Below are 22,981 nucleotides of genomic sequence, written 5' to 3' on the forward strand. Positions count from 1 at the left end.
TGTTAGTCTGTGGTAGCAAAATCAAAAAGAGTCCAGTAGCACCTTTAAGACTAACCAATTTTATTTTAGCATAAGCTTTCGAGAATCAAGTTCTCTTCTTCAGATGCCTGATACCAGGCATCTGAAGAAGAGAACTTGATTCTCGAAAGCTTATGCTAAAATAAAATTGGTTAGTCTTAAAGGTGCTACTGGACTCTTTTTAATAATCTATTGTGGTTTTCTTGATTTTAAGTTCATGATGGGCCAAGCACTGGGTAGGCAAGGTGTGGCCTCCAGGACACAGATGTGAAAACATGTTCCCTATTTTGTCTCTTTTTACATTTGTTTATAACCATGCCCTATACACAAATACCAATTGCTACTATCTTTGTATTTGTGGAGCTTTAGTTGTTGAACTCCTTCCACACTATATTTTGTTCTGCCCTTTGTAAACAGAGTCCAGGAAAAAAAATCTCTTGGTGAAATCTTTAAAAACATTGATTCTTCTCCTGTGGTGGAAAAACTAACCCTCCTTCTTTCCAGTTTTGATCCACATGTCTCTTATAGAGTAGCACTGTTCCCCCTGACAGCTAAGAATACGGCACTCACAGCTGGCAGCGATAGCTGCTCAAGCCTGGAAGGGGGAGGAGTCAGCTCCTTCCCGGTCGTCCAGGTCTCCAGCCAGGGGCGGAGCAAGCTGCCTTGTTAGGTGGCTCAACTTACCCAGATGCAGTCGCTCTGCATGCTCGGTCCAACGTCCTCACCCTGTATTAATGCAAAATTAGCCAGCTGCTGTTACCAGAGCCAGGTAGTAAAGAATCCAGTAGCGCCTTTAAGACTTACCAACTTTATTATGGCATAAGCTTTTGAGAACCACAGCTTATTTCGTCAGATGCATGGAGGGTATGAAGAAACTGGCCAGAGATATATAGGTGGTGAGAGGAGGGGGGGGGAATCAGCTGCAAAAGTCATGAAAGATGTGGAGTGCACAATCCAGGCTGGGTGTGACCCCTCTCCTCCATAGATGAATCTGAATGGAATGCCTGAAAGGCAGTTACTTCTGCTAATGAGATAACATCCAGCGTCTCTATTCAATACAAGTCTGATTGAGTCAAATTTACATATTATTTATTTATTTATTTATTTATTTATTTATGTCATTTATAGTTCACCTTTCTCACTGAGACTTAAGGCAGATCACACAGTATGAGATTGGTACAATCAGTAACAAGTACATTTTAATATAGTATCGAGGACATTTCCATAAACAATGCCATAGGGTAAATAGATACAAGTTTAAGAGACATCGTATTAGCAAGACTCCAATACAGAGTAGAAAAAATACTGAAGCAGAATATAATCAATTCTAGGACTGACATTAGACAACATGAAGCACTGGTGGTACGCAAGAGTGCATATTTAAAGCAGCAGATAATACATAAGGCAATATAGTGATGAAGTCTATGGTCCCTAACTCATTAGAGAAGAATCTGAGGGCCAAGCTACACATGACGAATGACACTTGAACGGCAAGTGGATTGAGTGGAGCGCAAGTGAACAGGGAGAAATACACTTGCTGTTCAAGTGTCATTCGTCATGTGTAGCTTGGCCCTGAGACCCCATCCCTACAATACAGCCCTTCCATTTGATTAAAAAGCATTTTGAATAGTCCAGTTTTGCATCATTTACAAAAAGCCAGGAGAGTGGAGGCTTTGACTTCCTCAGGCAGGTCATTCCACAGGATAGGGGCCACCAGAGAAAGCACGTGTACGGGCTGCCCCTGACTTCACCCGTGTGCAGCCTGGCACTTGCAGGAGACCCTGTTCAGATGAGCAAAGTTGCCATGGAGGAACATAGGGAGGGAGGCAGTCCTGTAGGTATGCCAGATCAAAGCCATGAAGAACTTTGTACGTACTAACTAATACCTTGAACTGAGCACGGTAACTGATGGGTAGCCAGTGGAGTGACTGTAGGATGGGGGTGATGTTCATGCTCCTGCTTGCTCCTGATAACAATTGAGCTGCAGCATTTTGCACTAATTGGAGCCTCCTAGTTAACTTAGATAGGAGGCCTATGTATGGAGCATTACAATAGTCGAGCCTTGATGTTACCATAGCATGAATTCAAGTGGCCAGGTCAGCAGTGTCAAGATAAGAAGCCATCTTCCAGGCTAGAGTGAGGTTGTAGAAAGCATTTTTTGCCACTGCCTTAATTTGTGTTTCTAATAACACTGGATCCAGTATAACCCCGAGGCTCTTAACCAAGTCTGCAAGGGTCAGACGAACTCCATCAAAAGTGAGGAGTACAATGTCTTTCAAGATCTCTGCATTCCCAACAAGCATCACTTCAGTCTTGCCTGGATTAAACTTCAATTTGTTGCTTTTCTACCATTTCACCATGCCTGTCAGGTAGGGATCTAACATTTGTACTCCATTCTTTGGGGACCTGGATAGTGAGATATAGATTTGTGTGTTATCTGCATACTGATGACATCTAACTCCATAGCTGCGGATGATTTCTCCTAAAGGCTTTACATAGAGATTGAATAACATGGGAGATAAGATTGCACCCTGCAGAATCCCACAAGGTAGTTCCCATTCCGGAGACAGCTGATCTCCGGTGGCAACCCTTTGAGTCTGCTCCAAGAGAAACAAAACAGTCCAGGGCACATCCTTTGATGCCCACTTCTGTTTCTAACAGGATAGCATGGTCTACTGTACCCAAGGCTGCAGATAGATCCAATAGAAGCAATAAAGAGACATGGCCTTTGTCTATATTCAGATGGAGATCACCCACTAATGCTACTAGTGCTGTCTCTGTCCCATGCCCTAGTCTGAAACATGACTGGAAAGGGTACAGAGCACTAGAGTTATCCAAGAAGGTCTGGAGTTGGTCAGCTACTGTTCTCTCAATCACTTTGCCCAGAAAGGGCAGATTAGAGTCTGGGCAATAGTTGGCCACATCATTTTTGTCTAGGGACGCCTGTTTGAGCTGCTGGGGAAAACTGCCTGAATTAGTGACTGATTTACAATAGGCCTCAATTGTTCACTTATGTGGTCTTCGCTTGATATTAACAGCCAGGATGGGTAAGGATTGAGCACACAAGTAGTGGCTTTCATAGACATCAAGATCCTGTTAAGATCTGTCATTGTGATTAGTTCAAAGCAGTCCAAACATAAGCTGAATGGTGTATTAAGCATTTCTTCCATCTCATTTGCATTGCAGCTAGCATCTAGATCAGAGCATATTCATGCTATTTTATCAGTTAAAAACTTAGCAAAGGCCTTGCAGATAATTGTCTGTTCTTGGGACTGTAAAGATTCATAGTTAGGGGTTAGAAGGCATCTGGATATCTTAAACAATTGTGATGGTTGTGAACTAGCCGACACAATAGTTACCAAAAAATAACGTTTCTTTGCAGCTTTCATTTCCGCTTCATAGGTCGTCCAATGGCAACCCTTTGTTCAGAAGCATGTTCAGAAGCATGTTCTATCTACTTCTGCATGAGTTTTCCACCAGCGTGTTTCCAGATGTCTTCCAACCCTCTTTAAGTCAGCCAGCTCCATGGTAAACCATGGGGCTGGCGTCTGTCCCAGGAGCCAGAGTGGACAATAAGGAGCAATGGTGTCAATAGTTTCAAGGAGCGTTACGTTCCACACTCCTACAGCAGCTACCATGGGGCATTTGTCTGGGATTCTAAAATCCCCCAGGGCATTTTGGAATCTAGAAGAGTCCATGAGCCTTTGTGGGTGAATCATTTTAACTGGACCCCCAATTTTGTGGGGAGTTGGGGCTATATTAACTTTTGCCTTCAGCAGTTGATGGTCTGACCATGGTTCAGGTCAAACCTCCAATGTTGAAACAAGTTTTTCTCTTAAATGCTCAGTGCAAAATATTAAGTCTAAGGTGTGGTCTCTTTCATGTGTAGGGCCTGTCACAATTTGCGAGATAATAATAGCAAAGAGTCCAGTAGCACCTTAAGACTAACCAGCTTTATTGTAGCATAAGCTTTCAAGAGCCACCGCTCTCTTCATCAGATGCATTCTGAACTCTTTTCTATTTTGCTACTGCATACTAACAGGGCTAACTCCTCTAAATTTTCATATGAATTCCAATTCAGCAGCTTCCTGTTGAATTCTGCTTTTGAAATGTTTCTGTTGAAGTATGGTGACCTTTAAGTCCTTGATGGAGAATCCTGGTAGATTGAAGTGTTCTCCTACTGGTTTCTGGATATTGCCATTTTGGATGTCAGATTTGGGTCCATTTATTCTTTTATGTGGAGGTTGACTGGTTTGTCCTATGTGCAGAGCAGAGGAGGATTGTTGGCACATAAGGGTATATATCACATTGGAGGATGAACCGCTGTAAGAGCCAGATATTGTGTAGTTGACACAATTGGGTTCTGTAATTGTATTTTCTGGGTAGATATGTGGGCAGAGTTGACATCTGGGTCTGTTGCAGGGTCTGATCCCTGTGTTGGTGACTCTGTTAGCTGGTTCATGGTTGTTAGTGAGAAGTCATTTAAGGTTGGGGGGCTGTCTGTAGGCAAGAAGAGGTCTTCCACCCAGGGCTTGTGAGAGAGAGGCATCATTTTCCAGGATGGGCTGTAGATCGCTGATGATACATTGGATAGGTTTGAGCTGGGAACTATAGGTGACAACCAGTGGTGTTCTGTTGTTGGTTCTTTTTGGTTTGTCCTGTAGCAGCCTATTTCTGGGTACAAGTCCTGTTGATTTGTTTCCTCAACTCATTTGGTGGGTACTGTAGCCTCAAAAATGCTTGTTGTAAATCTCTTAAATGAGAGTCCCAATCTTGACAAAGTAGGAATTTTTTCAAGACCAGGTAGGATTTCCCCTCTCCTTTTCTCCAAATTGGCACATGGGAAAGGTATTTTTTTTTGCCTACCTTGCACTATTGGCAATGGTTGGAGTAACTGGCAACAGTGGTGCTGGATAGTTGTGTCACAAGCAGGATAGAGTTGGGGGATAAGGAGTGGGCCATTGAGCACTTTTGGCACTTCCCCATTGGTGGGGAAATGGAGTCTGCCAGAAGTGGTTGGTACTGCTTGTGGTGGCTGCCAGCTGCAAGGGCAGACTGCCTGGGGGGACCCCACATGCAAGTCCTTCCCACACTGCTGTACGGCTAAGGCTTTAGGAGCTTGAAAGGGGGGGGAGGGAAACCAGATTGCCTGGCCGGCCAGATCCCAGCCATCTACATGGATGGCTCACACCCAAGGCAGAGGGGCTCGCTCAGACAGGTGAAGGTGGAGGTCCAGGTGTGACCCCAAGGCTTGACCTGTTCTACTAGACAGTACATGACGTAGTTATCAGTTGATGTTATGTTAATAAAGTGGTCCTTAGTTCCAAGCCTGGCGTCAGTCTCTTCATTCCAACTAGAGTGGCAAAATCTGGGCTTGAGCTGTATTTAATGGTTTAAAGTCTTTCACCTGTATATAATGTTCTAATGTGTTTTTAACATACTTTTATGTGGTTTTAACATTACAGTTTTATCATTTATTGTTCATATTTTATTTATGGGTTTTATTTGCTTAATTGTGATGGCCTTTGGTTGCATGCAATGAACATTATTCTGACATTGGTTTATATTTTAGAACATTTCTGTTCTCTGCTTTTTGCTGTTGGTTTTGTAGATTCCTTTGTGTATGATGTACATGGAGGAAGAAAGAGTGATAGTGTAAGCCACTTTGGGTCACCATTGGGGACAAAAGTGGTATATAAATATATATAACTTGTTCATGCTCCTTACCATTTATGCAAGCAGAAAAAAGTTCACAGGTGGTAGGGAGCGCAAACGTGTTTCTGTTTGTGCAAGGGTACATGCATGAACAGGGTGCATGCATGAATACCTTGGGGGCATGTTATTTACAATGCAGATGTAAACAGTGCTGATTTATTGATTCACAAATAATGTTGAAAACTGTGTACACTTTAGAAGAAAATGGGCGCAAAGAAACAGGAAACATCTCAAGATAAAATTTGATTTTATTCGAACGAAGGGAAAAAAATTAAAAGATGAGAAACTCCAAATGATCTCTAGTATAGGATCCAGGCTATGAGCCTTAAATACACCTCAAAGTTGGCAGCTGTTTGTGAAACTGCTGAGCTTCCAATGGATCAGCATCTCACCCCAGCTGCTTGCATCTCTGTTGTTTAATGCTACACATCTCACCCACCCTGACATTATCTGAGACATTATAATCTTCTATTACTGCAGGGGAATGGCCTGCTATCAGTAACAAGCTCAGCTTTGAAAGATTCAATATCAAAAGCCATTTTGCTTCTGAGGAATTTGAAAGGAGGGGGGAGGAGGATCAGCGTTCGAAGCCTTGCTACATTTCTGAAGAGTTGGAATAGCCACCGTGTTCGACAGCGGTGGCATCTTCTATAGCTCATTTATATAGGCAGGTTTTATGTCTGACATCCTAAAAGCTGCCAGGTCCAATACATTATTGAGAATCCATTATTTTGCTACTGACTATTTATTTCTGTGCATCCATAATCATAAGTACCCGGCATTATTCTGTCACCTTTCAGCCTTGCCATATAAAATATTCAGCAAGCCACACACCCCTTCGAGAAAGAAGCTCATTGACCTTGATGCCTTCAATGCATATAGGAGAAATATTCAAAAGTGGGGAAAGTAAAAGACCGCTCTCTGATCTAAGATGACAAGTGGAGGCAACAGGTGCTGCTCTAAAACTTTATAGGCCCGGCTGCTGTGGCTGGGAAGGCCATAGGGGTAATTCTCAAAATAAATTTGCAGAAACTGTGAAATCCACTTTAATTCATTAATTGTTGCACAGTTGGGGAAGCTACAGAAGATGTATAATGCCTGGTGTTTGTTCCAATGTTTTCAGTATTATTTCACAGGATAGGGAGGTTCAGTAGTTGAACATTTCCTTTGCCTGCAGAACATCTCAATCCCCAGCACCCCCAGTTAAAAGAATCAAGTAGTAGGGTGTATGAAAGACCTTGACCTAAGAACCTGGATAGGTGCTGCCATTCAGAGCAGAAAAAACTGACCTTTGATAGTCCAATAGTAACCCAGGGGTTTTCTTCTGAACTTTTCAATCAAATCGATCACCTGATTTTGACCTGCTGAGGGTCAACAGACGAGATGCTGGGAAATCATGAACTGGATCTTCACAGAATCTTTCAAATTTTTATTACAGCCTCCTGGGGGCCCAACACAGAGTGGGCCATGCTACGAAGGGAGGATTTTAACTAGGCTTGCCAAGCGGCACCAAGGGTGAAAGTGGGGGTGAGAGGGACTGGGGGGGGGATAGCAACAAGGTACATACATCCTGTGCTCTCCCATCCCACCGAACTGGCTTCAGTGTGCCTGGTATTTCCTCCCTTGTGCTGGAAAATGATGTTCTGTTCCAGTATGAAGGAAGAGCCATGGGGCAAGCTGAATCTAAAAATTGCTTCTTTGGAGGCTTCAATGTGCCTGCTGTTTCCAGTGAAGTTTCCAAACAGGTAATTATTTTGATTCAGTGCACCCCGTGGCTCTTCCTTCAAGCTAGAAAACAATGTCATTTTCCAGCACAAGGGAGGAAATGCCAGGCATACTGAAGCCAGGAGAGCATATATGTGCCTTCCCACCCCTGCCAGGAAGGGGGCTGCAGGTGGGGGCAGGGGTTTTCCCACCCCTGGTGGTGGGATAGCACCACTCAAAACAAACATTCTCCATTCCCTCAAGAATGCTGTTTTAAATAAACAACGTTGGAAAAAGATGGTTGTCTGATGCCCCCCCCCACTTTTAAATGCCTAATATCTGCCACAGTTTTAGTAAGCAAAACTGTATGGGGTGGGAGGATTATACTACCACTTCTTTCTTTTTAGGGCTGAAATCTAAATCAGGGCCCCACATTAACATAATTCAGGTTTTTTTAAAAAACTTACTTGCTTCTCATTTGACCTGAATTACTGTGTTCTTTTTTCTGAGGTGAAATTAATGCATTCATTCTCCATTGTTACATTTCTGAATGCTGTAGAGCACCCTGCATGCCCAGTCTGCTGCAACTTTCTGTGCATTGAGTTCATCTTTTCCTCCCTTCATCTATATTATCTATATATGCTTTGATAAAACTCTGCCCCCCCCCACACATACACACACACACTTTCATTGATTCTGTATGGTTGCATCTAGATTGTTTTGGCACTGGCTTTGCTAGTGTACATGTGTGCGTTGACAAAATATCCCAAAAGAATCTGATGCAATCATATGTACAATCAGATCAATACTGCTTTTTTGGGGCAGTGTTTTATCCATGTGCCACATGCTTATCAGTAATAAGTAGAAGATGCAAATGAATTAAGCTTCAGGAAATTGCGTATCTTCATAATCAAATTTTTAAATTTTATATAGTGTCCTATTTATATGAGAACTGACATGCAGAATTTCAGAAAAGCAAACTAAACACCACTCATCCCTCATTATTGACCTTAAAGGGGGGGGTTAGATGTATTAATGGAAGAAAAGTCCATCAATGGCTATTAGCTTTTATGAGTAAAAAAGGAACCTCCATATTCGAGGGCAGTAAACCTCTGAATAACAGTGCTAGGAGGCAACATCAGAGGAAGGCCTTGACCTCTGTTAATTGGCCCTAGCGGGCATCTGGTTTGCCAGTCTGCAAAGCAGAATTCTGGACTGGATGGACTGCTCATCTATTCCTGCATGGCTCTTCTTTCATATGCTCCTGTGCAGAATGAAATTTACATGATCTGTGCCTGCCTAATCATTCAAAAGTGACATTGGCATGACTTTTTCTAAGATGATAAGTGCCTTTTCAAACATTAAAATGTTAGGTAAATGCCCAGTCTATTAGATCCCTGATTTTTTCCACTAGGTTTATAAAAACAACAACAACAACATTCGATTTATATACCGCCCTTCAGGATGACTTAACACCCACTCAGAGAGGTTTACGAAGTACATCATTATTATCCCCATAACAGCAAACACCCTGTGAGGTGGGTGGGGCTGAAAGAGCTCCTAGAAGCTGTGACTGACCCCAAGGTCACCCAGCTGGCTTCAAGTGGAGGAGTGGGGAATCAAACCCGGTTCTCCAGATTAGAGTCCCACGCTCTTAACCACTATACCAAATAATAAAATAATAATAAAATTGTTAACTTGCTGGTATTTCCCTCCAACCAGGTTGCACCATATCTATCCTTCTGTAAATTCGCGTTGTAATAAAAAATGTGGTCAAATAGCGGATTATTTTCACTGTTGGTGGGCATGTCCAGTAATACAGAGATTCTGGTCTCAGATTAAGGTTCAGATATTCCAAATAACAAATCTTTCTTTGGAATTTACTCCAGAGATGTTCTTATTAGAATTGGGATTGGATGAGATAGTAAATAAATCACAGGTTGAATTAATCTCAATACTGCTATCTATAGCTAGCAGTGTAATAGCAGCAAACTGTAAAAATAATTCATCTTTAAATATCCAAGTTTGGTACACTCGAATATGGACACAATACTTTGTGTTGTCAAAGTAACAGTGATTTTGGTAAACCCCTTTTCAGAAAGAAAGTATCATTACATGTGTTAATGTCTGGGCTCCTATACTTCAAATTTTGTCACAAAAAGATCGTTTACCATCTGAGCCCTGGTATAGAGATATGCTTTTATTTTAAATGATAGAGGTCTGAGAAATAATCATACTAAGCAAATTTCTTGAAGAGTTAGAAGACATGTTGTATGAGTTATTGTAGCTTTGCCTTTGTTTAAACAGGCTTTTCCTCTAGGAGTTAAAACCAAATGTAAAGTGCTATACCATTTGTGCTAGGGGTATGAGTATATGAGAGTTATTTTCTGGGTATTTGGACTGTAACTTTTTAATATTCAGCATTTACCCTTTAATAGTTGAAATCAATATTAAAAAAAATTAAAATGTTACGTATACATTTTGTATAGTGTACACCTAACATTGTAGAAACAGTGTGGTGTAGTGGTTAGAATGGAAGCCCCAGGTCTGAATTCCACTCTGCCATAGAATGGAAGCCCCAGGTCTGAATTCCACTCTGCCATAGAATGGAAGCCCCAGGTCTGAATTCCACTCTGCCATAGAATGGAAGTCCCAGGTTTGAATTCCACTCTGCCATAGAATGGAAGCCCCAGGTCTGAATTCCACTCTGCCATAGAATGGAAGCCCCAGGTCTGAATTCCACTCTGCCATAGAATGGAAGCCCCAGGTCTGAATTCCACTCTGCCATAGAATGGAAGCCCCAGGTCTGAATTCCACTCTGCCATAGAATGGAAGCCCCAGGTCTGAATTCCACTCTGCCATAGAATGGAAGTCCCAGGTCTGAATTCCACTCTGCCATAGAATGGAAGTCCCAGGTTTGAATTCCACTCTGCCATAGAAACTTGCTAGGTGACCTTGGTCCAGCCACACTCTCTTAGGCTAACCTACCCCTCATGTTCGTCGTGAGGATAAAATGGAAGTGAGGAGAATGATGTAAGTAGCTTTGGACCCCCAGTGGGAGAAAGATTTTGTATATATAAAATAAATCAATACATATACATAAATAAATACAGCTGGCAAGTACCAGGGAGCTCAAATGGAAATTCAGATAATGGAAGTCTGGAGTCTTTCTTTCTTTGGCATTTGATCAAGATGGGTAGCCATGTTAGTCTGTCTATAGCAGTAGAAAAGAGCAAGAGCCCAGTAGCACCTATAAGACTAACAAAATTGGTGGTAAGGTTTGCGTCTCGGTCTCAATTCTCTTTGAACAGCTACAATAGCTGCGCTCACTCCCTCCTCCCCACTACCCCCTTCAGATTCTGGATCTTCTTCTTGCACGAACTCTTGATGATTAAGCACAAAATCCCTCAGCTGTACTTCCGATATTATCTTGTAGGCTTGGTCTTTATATCTAAACCAGATGCCTTCCGGAAATAACCATTTGTATTTTATATCACACTTTCTCAGAAGAGCTGCAAACCTTTTGTATTTGAATCTTCTTTTCCGAGCTAAAAATGGAACGTCCTTCAATATCTTAACCTTGTTGCCAAGAAAGTCCAAGTCCACGTTAATCGAATTGTATAAAATGGTGTCCCGAGTCTTCTTAGATGAAAAATCAATAATAATGTTGCGAGGCAGCTGACGCTTCATTGCATATTTTGAAGATGTCCGACTGACTTCCAGAATATCGCTTTTTAACTCTTCTTTAGGTGCCTTTGCGAATGACGCCAAAAGTTCCGACACCAAATCCTTTAAATTTTCACTTTCCTCCTCCTTCACATTCTGTAAATGCAATACCGTCTGAGCACGATCCACTTGTAGTCCTATCAATTGATTCTCCAAAAGCTTTACTTCTTTGTTTGTAGCTCTCATGAGTGTTGCATTTTCCCGAGCAGATTTCTCTGCCTCGAGCGCTACATCTTTAATGGTTTTCACTTCATTTTCAACTGAGCCAACCCTTTGTCCGATTTCATTTAGCTTATCAACAAAGGGCTTCATAGCTTCAATGACCGACCGTTTAACCACCTCTTCAAGAGTCTCTCCCTTCCCCTGCAACGCAGCCGAAACCAATTTGCCCACAGCAGGGCTCTGCTTTTTCGTCGCCATCTTGGGGGGGGGAGTCCGCCAACTAAGTTCCAAAACTCAATGAAGGGGAAGATATCTGAACCTTCTTAAGCTTCAACTCCCACCAATCCTTCGCATATGCTTAAAGTAACAGAAGGGATCCACTTACTTACAGGCTTTTCACCTTAAATCTGCTTGTTGCCGTTCTCCATGGCCCGGCAGTACGCGATGTGCTGCACAAGTCTGCCGGCCTCCATAGGAGCAGATGGGTCATTTAGCCCCTGGATCGACTTCAGGGGGCTCTTCTTGCAGCGCTCCGGACCCTGACCCCCTATCTGGGAGTCCTGGGGGTTAACTCTCGCAGGTCAACCACCCGGTCAGAGAGGAGCGTCCGACATGGCCGGGAAAACAAAACCGAATCCAACCTACCACAAATTTTGTTAGCCTTACAGGTGCTACTGGACTATCGCTCTTTTCTCTACCATTGTGATGGTGGGCTGAGGAGGATGCACCAGGAAGTCTGCTTTATAATGCTTTTTTGCGCTGCCTCCATGGATTGCCAGTAGATGATACTTCGCCACATATTAGTGGGTGATCAAGTGCTAGAAGGGACTAAGAGGAGTTCCCCATGGACTTAAGAAACTGCTAACTCATCAGCCTTTGTAACTCATCATTCTTGTATCCAGGGTTTTTTTTCTGGGAAAAGAGGTGGTGGAACTCAATGGGTTGCCCTTGGAGAAAATGGTCACATGGCTGGTGGCCCCGCTCCCTGCTCTCCAGACAGAGGGGAGCTTAGACTTCCCTCCGTGCCGCTCCAGCTCCAGTGACATGGAGGGCAATCTAAACTCACCTCTGTCTGGAGAGCAGGGGGCGGGGCCAACAGCCATGTGACCATTTTCAAGAGGTTCCGGAACTCCGTTCCACCGCGTTCCAGCTGAAAAAAAGTCCTGCTTGTATCAACTCAGTTACAAGGATGCTCTTCTACAAGCTCTCTGCTAGCCAGCCTCCAATTCAGACCGCCAGCCCTCTGATGGAAATAAACATGTTGATGTTTGTTTTGCACAGGTTCATATATCAGACAAACATGACTAAATGCATCTTTCTTGGTACACAGTGACCCAGTTTTGGTGTTGTTTGTTGTGTGACAAAGCCTTGCAACACAGTCATATGTACTCATTTGAAGCCTCCAGTGTGATTAAAACCCACAGAATGTACTTCCGTTCTTTTCCTTTTTAAAACACTCATTGTGGAGACCTCCTAAAACAGCAAAAAATTAATGAATCCAGATCCTCACACCTTCTCAAATTACATCTAATAATTTAGGCACATGTGATGTTGCTGCTCACAGGGGAATATACAGTTCGAGAAAATTGTCAACATAAATTTGTTTGATAAGGTCATAGAAAGGCTTGTGACAAGAAAACGAGAGGGGGGAATATATTGCTACTGCCTTTAGCTCTCTATTAAATGATCTACAGAGTGTTTTCAATGTTGTTTTTAACAACAATGCATGAAGTTTCAGGCCTGAAGGGGGAAGATGAGGGGGAACTGCTGTGAAAGATCCATTGCATACATTGGAAATGTGGTGAAGTTGTATATCACACTCAGGTAGCTTCACTCATGTAGGTAAATCCCAGGTCTTGTAACTTCTTTCAGCAGCCCTGATGGAGGGCCAGATGATTGTGTCAGAGATATCGACACAAAGCAAGACATCCTTATATTCTGATGCAATGTGAAAGCCAGTCCTGGGGGGGGGGGAGTTTTGAGGAGGCAGGCATTAATGCAGCACTAATGTACAGCTTAGACCAAGCAAATATATTTCCAAATATAACTTTTTATAAAGTACTTCTGCAAAGGATTGGAGCATTGGACTTACAAGAAAGAGGTACAGAACTTGGTGCTTTTCCATTTAGAAAGAAAGATGAATAAGAGGGGAGTTTAGCTTTTTAAATTATGAACAGTGTCAGGAAAGACCTTTTCCCTGCCCATATCTGGTTAAGGTAGACTAGAGAGAACCCTGTGATACTTATCTGGCTGTATGTTCAGAAAAGACTGAATAGACTTGTTATATAATATATAACAAACTTGTGAAGTTCGCTCCCTAGGACTCACCGTATATGAGGCCAACTGAGACTGGTAGCAGAATTTGGAGGGCACAGCTTTCCATTCTGCCACCCGTTTCAAACCTTCCAGCACTAGCCACCCTCCTCCATCTCTGCCTTGCTTAGGGAAGTCAAGTTGCCCACTTTGGCAGGCAACCTGTCCCCCATGATGTTTCAAGGAAATCCCACAGTGACCCACGATGCAGTGAGGTCACTTCCAGTTACACAAAGAGAACTGATGACATGGTGTCACTAGATGTCATTTTGGTATATCTTTAACCCTTTGTCTCCAAGGCAGTCCTTGCCTTACTTCAGCCACTACTGCCTAACTCTAGCAGTTTTGGCTGCTGCTGCCTCTATCCCAGCCTCCCCATGCCTCTGTGGGAGCTGGTGTCATTGTCTTCTTGCTCCCTCAGGCCACTTTAAAACCAGTAATCTGCAGATGTCCTAAGCAGCTTTCTCCATTTTTGTGAGATTCTGTCCTCTGAATGATCAGCCTTTGTTTTGGTCACCAAAGTAGACATAGTCATTGGCTAGGTTGCCAAGTAAATCCAAATGATAGTTGGCCTCTTAAAGGAGGGAAAGATCTTGCCAGAGTTTAGGGCACAGGAAGATTGCCATGCTAGTTTTAAAGAGGTCTGGGAGAGCAAGGAGGCAAGTGGATTGGTTGCTCCAAGTTCCTGGGTGGGATGGAATTGGGGCTGGCAGCCAAGACTAGCCCAATCTCATCAGATCTCGAAAGCTAAGAGCGGAACCACAAGTGACAAAAAGCACAGGTTGGACACTTGTCAGCTTCCCTCAAGTATTGATGGGAAATGTAGGCAGCTTGGCGGAATGTTGGACAAGTGACAGTTGAAAAGTCCATTGGACAGCAGACAGAGAGCCAAGCTGCAAGACTAGGATGCCTACATTTCCCATCAAAACTTGAGGGAAGCTGACAAGTGTCCAATCTGTGCCTTTTGTCACTTGTAGTTCCACTCTAAGTCAGGGTGGCCCTAATTAATAGTTGGAGACCACCAAAGAAGACCAGGATTGCTATGCAGAGACAGGCAATTGCAAAGCACCCCTGAATGTCTCTTGCCTTGAAAACCCTATGGAGTCACCATAAGTTGCCTGTGACTCAAAACAGACGTGACGAAATACCTAGGTTCAGCTCGTGTTCTCTTACCTCAAGGTTTGTCGGGAAGTGTAGGGGTCCTTGCAGCTTAAAGTTTAGCATTTACAGAGCAGCAGGGAGGGAAGTGCAGGCGTCCTTGCAGCTTAAAGTTTAGCATTTACAAAGCAGCAGGGAGGGAAGTGCAGGTGTGGGGCACCTTTCCTCCCACTCTCAAGGTGCATCGCGGCATTTTCCCTTCCCCTCACCTGGCCTGGCCCTGCAGAGTGACACCTGGCTGCACCGGGAGACTTTAAGCTGCAAGGACACCTGCACTTCCCTCCCTGCTGCTCTGTAAATGCTAAACTTTAAGCTGCAAGGACGCCTACACTTCCCAACAAACCTTGAGGTAAGAGAACACGAGTTGAATCTAGGTATTTCATCTCGTTTGTTTCGGCTCTTTGACTTAATTCCACTTTCCACCACCAGTAGCCTCAGGTGACCAAATGCCTTGAGCTGACACAAGTGGAGATAGCCACTGGCTTAGACAAGTATTAGGATTTGTTCTCATGGTTAAAGGCCTTATGTGCTTCTGGTCCTCTTGAATTCTTAGCACTAAGACCTGCTTTGAATATAAAATGTAGAATCATGTCCATATTTGCACACAACTTGCACTCCAATAGGTCTTTCCACAAGATAAATGTTGCATTACAATGTATTTTGCATTTTCTCTCTGCTCTTTTTCAGTGGGGTCTTTTATTAAGTCACATACTACATTACATTGTGTTGTCTTTCACGCCCCCCTTGGGCTGATTGGGGAGGAAAAGGGTGGGTCCACCAGACATGTGATTACTTTCAAGAGGTGTCAGAACACTGTTTCACTGCATTCCAAATGAAAACAAAAACAAAAAACAAAACAGGTGCCAGGGTTGCCCTTTGGTTGATACATGCTCCATAGATAACTGTCCCAAAAGGACACATCAGTTCTCATTCTAATATCTCACTATTCAAAAGACCTTTCACATTTCTTTGGGGTTTGCTTCTTTTTCCTTTTGCAAGCATGTGTTGTGATTGAGCTGGTATCTAAAATTGAATTATAGACTCATTTCCCAATCATGTGTGCCGCATATTGATATTACAGTACTCATTATTGTTATTGCTTTACAAACAAACTTACAAATAGTCAGTTGTTAAAGACATGAAGTTGACAGGACATATTCATGTAGAAAAAATCCATCAAAAATTGGCCATGATAGCTGGTGTATCTTCCATGTTCAAAGGCAGTATACCTCAAAGTACTTGTACCTGGGATCAAACAATAGGAGGGGGTTATCACCATCATTCTCTGATTGCCCACTATTGCAAACGGCTGGATTTTGGTCTAATAATGAAAAGTAATTCAAAGAATGGAGGTACTATGGTTCTTACATATAAAGAAAATGCCAGGTTCAGTCCCTGGAATATCACATTAAAGACTGAGAAAAAGCTCTGTCTAATACCTTGAAGAGATGCTGTCAGTTAGAGTAGACAGTACTGAGCAGGGCTTTTTCTCTGGGAAAAGAGGTGGTGGAACTCTCAAGCGGCGAGTCGCTTCAGGATTTGGGTATTTAAATGCTTCGATATGCTCCTTAATGATTCAGAAATCTTTATGGAGCACAACAAAGCTCAAAGCAGCACTTTTGTTGCCATTTGCAAATGGCAGCACAAGTGTTGCTTTCAAAAGCCAGCTGTTTTTCAGCTGATAGGAGCTGAGCCATCTTCCTCTCAGCTGAAAAAGCTGCCGGCATTTTAAAACAGCCTTTTTCAGCTGATGGGAGGGGAATCCACTGCCTATCAGTGGAAAAAAACTGCTGACTTTGAAAGTAACAACTCTTTCCTTGCAAAAATTATTGCTGCTTTCAAATGCCTCATTGCTTTTTTCAGCTGAGGGGAGGAGGGGATCCCTCCTCCCTCTCCCCTTCCCTGAAAAAGCTGCCAGCATTTTAAACAGCTTTTTTCAGCTGATAGGAGGAGAATGCCCCCACCCCATCTATGAAAAAAACCTGCCAGCTTTAAAAGCAGCAGCACTTGGGCTGATGGGGGAGGGAAAGGGCAGGGCCATCAGACGTGATTACTTTCAAGAAGTGTCAGAACATTGTTCCACTGCATTCCAGATGAAAAAAGGCCCTGGTACTGAGCTAGATGGACCAAATGTATGCCTTGGTACAAGGCACTTGATATGATTCTTACAGTCTAATAAGTACATGTTCATTTAGAAATAAATGCAGAATATTAGAGATGTGTGGCTACCACTGCATGTCATCTTTTATCACTTGTGTTCTTACATCATATTTCTGAGAACCATGTCCCTAGACTCTTGGCAGTGCTCATCCTTCGTTGAAACATCATGCCATTGCACTTCATATTTTATTGGTTGATGTTGGTGAGGGCAGGATTTGATTTTTGTAATGCTTTTGACACAGGGTAAAAATGAGGGAATGAGAAGTAGAAATGGACATGAGGGTGACATTTTCCTTTGCAGCTGCTAATTTTCTAGGACTTTGTTGATGTCTACTGTAAAATACATGTACATAATGTTACAGTATTAGACTGTTTCATCCTGCTGTAAGAAAACATACCATTCCATATGGTATGGGAAACTGCTAGTCATATATACCTGGTAGGTCATGCTAGAAACATATATTTAACTGTTCATTGTGATCTGGAACCATAGTCTTGTAGCACATTACTGTAGGTATTAGTGACACTCTCTTTTTGGTGACATTTAAACACTTCAAATTGTCCATCAGAATGGAACTGAGGCAATCTCCTGTGTGCTTGTCTAATCTATAGAGAACACAACTAATATTTCTACAGTTCAATAACTTCCCAGAAATATTGTGTTGGATTCTATGGATTACAAGTGCAAGATGTTTGCTGAGAGTCAAACTAGACAAGATGTCTGACACGTGGAGGACACGTGTCAGTTTCCCACAAGTTTCCATGGGAAGAACCTGGCAGAGGTTCTTTCTCTAGGTATCTCATCTAGTCCACTCAGCTCACTGCTGCTGGCGTGCTCAGCTCCCTCTGGCTGCTGAGCATATTTATGGGAGCCAGGGGAATACGTTCCCTCTCGTTGCTGACAGCAGGTTCCTCTTGCTCCCCTAAATGCTCTCCACAGCCTGAGGGAGCTGAGCACGACAGTGGCGGTGAGAGGAAACCGAGAATGCCAGCAGTGATCAGAAGGAGCTGAGTGGACTACACGAGATGCCTAGAGAAAGAACCTCTGCCAGGGTGAAAAGGGAATGTCTTTCTCACTACACTCCCCATGGAAACTTGCAGGAAACCTCCTCTTGCTGTGGCTCCCCCCAAAGCCAAGCTGGATCAGATCAACCTTTATGACTCAATGCCCCCTCCCTCTTAACAGAGAGCTTATTCCACTAAGCTTCCTGTACTACCAAATGAGGGAGGAGTTTATTGCTCTTTTCTTGCTTATCCTCATGATATTTTGTCCATATGGGTCCCCCACCCTTGAACATAGACTTTTTTATGGATCACAGAAATCTGATAGAGGAAGGAAAGATAGAGAAGATCTTCCTCAGCAAATAGTCTGGGCTTGTGATTTGTAGGATCCAAGTCTTTCTTTCTAAGTTCGATAAGCTTGTTCTGCTCTTCCACATCTTCCAGGCGGCCTCAGAACGAGGCTGTGGAGCTAACATACATACAGGTAGAGTTTCCGAGAAATGAATCAAATTTTCCTAAACCTTCTGCCAAGTCAAAATGTGTATTTTATTGTTGATGAATCAGTAACATCACAAGTGTACCTGCTGAAGGGAGGCTATTTTTAAATTCAGAAGCTTTTACTGACCCACTTTCCATACATAAATAACTTCATTAAGGCAGCCAGTGCTCCCTTTTAATCACTTTGCCGTACTTAAAGTCATAATAGCTAAAGGACTTCTTCACCTCAAGATCTTAAGTGTAATGGTGACATACATTTTTTAAAAAATGATTTAGATCTAGAATCTGATCCTCCCAGCTTGGCCTACTCAGACCCATCTCCCACAAGGCACAGCGAGAGGATGACCTAGAGGGTTCTGTAATCACTGCAGTCCACGACCATTGCTAACTTAAAGGGTGCATCATTCTCAAGCTCACATTAGGGTACCAATGCTGACCTGGAAAACTCCCAGAGATTTTGGGGTGGAGGCTATGGAGGGGGAAATTTGGGGAGGATTTTCTCCTAGAATCTATGATATACCATAAAGTTTGCCCACTAAAGCTTACATTTTCTCTAGAGGATCTGATGTCTATTGTCTGGAGATCAGTTATAGTTCTAAGAGAACTCCAGTGTCCAACTGGAGGGTAGCAATCTTTGTTCACAATCAGATACCACTAAGTTCTTCCAGACTCATGAGTGTCTTTAAAAATAATTGATCACAAGTAGATTTTTTTTCATCCTTATTGAGGGGTTCACTATAGTGAATATCAAACGTGATTGCACACTATTAACATCCTTCACGTTTAAGTTAAAAAAGGGGGTGACATTTGTTTTTGTGATTTTCATAATTAATACATTTTCCATGGCACTTGCATATAGTCTACATAAATACTCCAGTAAATCTATTATATAAGTTGTTTATTGAAAGAAGGGGTAATAAATAGGTAAAAGCTTCTGAATGCAAAAATAACTGCTTTTTTATTATTCAGAGCCAGCATGGTATAATGGTTAGAATGGCAGACTAGCATCTGGGAGACCCAGGTTCAGCTCCCCACTCTGTAATGGAAGCTCAATGACTTCATAAAATCTATTGTTTAAACTACAGATGATAAAAGAAGACCTGTATAGGAGATATTTTCAGCTAGTTTGCTATGGAGGTTTTAGATTAAGACTGCTGACACCTGGGTTTGAATCCCAACTCTGCAATGATTTGAGTCTCTGATGTTCTCTGTAGGCCTAACTTACCATACTGACTTGTTAAGTTAGGCAGGAGAAACATGCATAGCATCCTGAGCTCTCTGAAGGAAGGATAGAAATAATATTGTAATATGTAAATACATACTAGTGAAAAAGAGAAGCACAAGCAGTTAAGTGTGGCCTTCTCCCTGGTTATGCCTTAATATCTTGTAGTTGGGCTGTTTCCACATGTTAAAGCAATGGGCTACTTACTGAATGCTGGTGTCTTTTTTTATAGATTCCAGATGCCTCCGATTTCAAAGTGAAGCAGACAGTTTGTCTTTTGTCTGATCAGCATCCTTGAACCGGAACAGGAAAGAGCGGGAAATCCCGGTCTCAGAAAAGATGCTGATCAGACGAAAGACAAACTGCCTGCTTCCGCTTTGAAATCGGAGGCATCTGGAATCTGTGAAAAAAATGCCGGCGTTCAGTAAGTAGCCTGTCTCTTTAACAGCATGTGGAAACGGCCTTGGTCCCTTGAAGTAATATTTTCCATAGACAAGTTCTAATTCTGGATATGAATGTGGCTGAGAGAAAAGAACTAAGTGGGAAGGGCTATGGGGAGATTAGCAGCAGGAGAAGAGAATAATCCACATTTCTTACCCATGCACCCCTTGCGTTCGTTGAGTCAAATTTTCCCTCTTCCTGCTATACATGTGATTAGGAAGAAAACCTGAGTTTAAAGAAATGGATTTGATACTAGGAATGGGGACTGAAAAAAAGAACCAAAATTTACACATGGAACTCACTGGCTTGACTCATTAAAGCAGCTTGCAGAACTCTGAACCAAATCCAGGAAAATACATTCAAATGAGTCTCTCCCACTTAAAATTTTGTATGTTTCATTTCAGTTCATACTTTTCAGCAGTTTTCTTTAACAGCGCCAATCAGATCCTAAGGGGAGGGAGATCTTACGTTAATTAACTCTGTTGGCTGGAACGAGGAATGAAACCAATGTGTGCAGCATGAGTACATCTCCCCAGTGCCCACTCCCAGCCCTGTAGGTACCCTGGAAATGGCTCTCCTTTCCTGTCAACCCAGTGCTTGCAAGGGGAGACCCCTCCTCTCCCCTCCTATCAGCTTTGGAAATGTTTGGAAGGCATAGCTGCACTGCAATTCAAAAATACTTATCTGGGAGTAAGCACTATTGGATAACATGGGGCTTATATCTGAGAAGAGCTCTTTAGGATTGTTTCCATAGTCTTTCAGGGCTCTCTCTTTTTCTGAGTCAATTGGCAAAAGTCTAACTCCTCCCATTCAAAAACAATCCTGCCTGCCCCATCATTCTCTCTACCTACCTGCCTGCACTTGGGCAATGGAGAAGACTGGCAATGAGAATTTGCAGGGGAATGCTAAGCATCAAGAGGAGGGATTTGGATTCACCCCTCATTGTGGGAGCAAAGCACAAGGAATCATGAATCCAACAGGGAACAGCAGAATGCAAAGATAGTAAGTTATTGGTACTAAAGAATAAAAACTGAACATGAAGCAGGTTTCTTTTTTGCACTTGTTGCAGCATTCTTCTTCTTGGGAACACCCCTGTCGTGGGCTAGGCCAGTACAAGCAGAGTTGCCCAAGTCCGGTCTGAGGTCAGAACACAAGTCCAAAGCCAGGAGTGAGTCCAAAGTCCAAAGTCCAGAATCTGAAAGCCAAGTCAGGATGTCTGTAGGTCAGTTACCTGTCAGAGTAAGGACGATCCAGAAACATGGTCAAGGCATAGTCCAGGGGTCACACATGTTACCAGAACTGCTTTTTATTATAAGGGGAAATTAGCTGTAGCAGTCTGTAACTTAAAATAAGCGCGGATCTTAACCTATGTCTACGGAGGTCCCGATTCCAGACACTCTAGTGAATAAGAGGCAGACTACAAAATAGGTTCCAAACACGTGTATTGTCTAACAATGTGGCGTAAGCCTGAACTTGCACAAGCATACAAGAAACACACAAGATCTAGGAAATACAGAGTATGAAATACAGAGACGTTCGCATTAGCTGGTTCCCAACGATGATAGGGGGAATACTCACTTATCCTGGAGCGAAGCAGAGACACGACAGCGAGGGGTGGCCCAATGCCAGCACTGGGACCACAGACGGACAGCGAGGGGTTCTGGATAGGATGGCACGCGCACCATGCGGTCTGGGAGACCGGCTTAAATACCCCAAAACGTACCCTGGGGCTGGTGCTGTACTTGGTGGTTCTCACAGATTAAAACAAAGGTACTAATGGGCTACTGAATGGCTTGGATGGGCCACTTTGGTAATCAGATTGTGATAAGTGACACCTCAGGAAGAGGGGACAAAAGAGGGAGGGGGAAATCCAAGTGGGCTGAAAGGATGTTCCAGCGGACAGGGCTTGTCCTGATGTCATCAGCTCTGGAATGCGGAGGTTTCTTTGAGATGCATTCTCTAAGTGCTTGGGATGGTCGGCACTTAGTTCCTTCTCCTGGGCGGCTCCTAAGATATGCAGAGCGGGGCGAGGTACTCTCGCTGCGGACGTGGTGTGCCTGCTTCGCCGAAATGGCTTCTCAAAGCAGTCTTCTTTCCTGGGTCTTCTGGCTGCCTGAGAACATGGATGCCGGCGGGGCATAGCTGGGGCCGGATAGCAGGCTGCCCGGTAGCAAGGGCAAGCTCGGCGACCGGCCCGCGGGAGGCTCCAGGCGGGAACTGACCAGGGAGCGCCTAGCCAGGCTCGCTGGAGGTTTCCCCGGCTGGCGCCTGGCTGCTAGCAGCGGCTTGGGCCCATATGAGGCAGGCTTCCATGGAGGCAGGGGGAACAGCACACAAAACACAGTCCAAAGCAGGGAACAGGCACGGTCCGTGGCAGATGGCAATGCAGGCATGGGGCATACTTGTAACACAGTCCAAACACACACTAGGAAGTCCAGATACAGGTCAGGGCAGGGCTGCCCAGGAAGAGAGTCCTTTGTGCAGTTATCCAAACATGGAGTCAGTAAACTGCACAGTCTATTGCAGCAGCAAGACAATTAAACAGCAGGCAGGAAACTGACACGTGTTTTTAACACACACGTGCAAAGCAGTCTTTGTGTAGCAGCAGTGAAACAGCAATGCAGGAAACTTTAACACAGTTCATGGCAGGCCTTAAAGCAGGAGAGGGGGCCTACTTGGCAACACACAGCAAGGCAAAATTCAGCAACAGAATCACAGTCAGAGCAAGATTCTGATATGTTGCTTCCACACCTCCTGGTCTTCTGTGGCTGGGTTATATAGGCTGGGCTTGCAGCCAGCTGCTTGGAAGCTATCCTGTGCTCACTCCTCATCGCTCTCAATGAGCAGTTGGCATCTGGCCAG

This window comes from Eublepharis macularius, chromosome 13 (genome assembly GCF_028583425.1).
Source record: "Eublepharis macularius isolate TG4126 chromosome 13, MPM_Emac_v1.0, whole genome shotgun sequence".
Taxonomy (NCBI): Eukaryota; Metazoa; Chordata; class Lepidosauria; order Squamata; family Eublepharidae; genus Eublepharis; species Eublepharis macularius.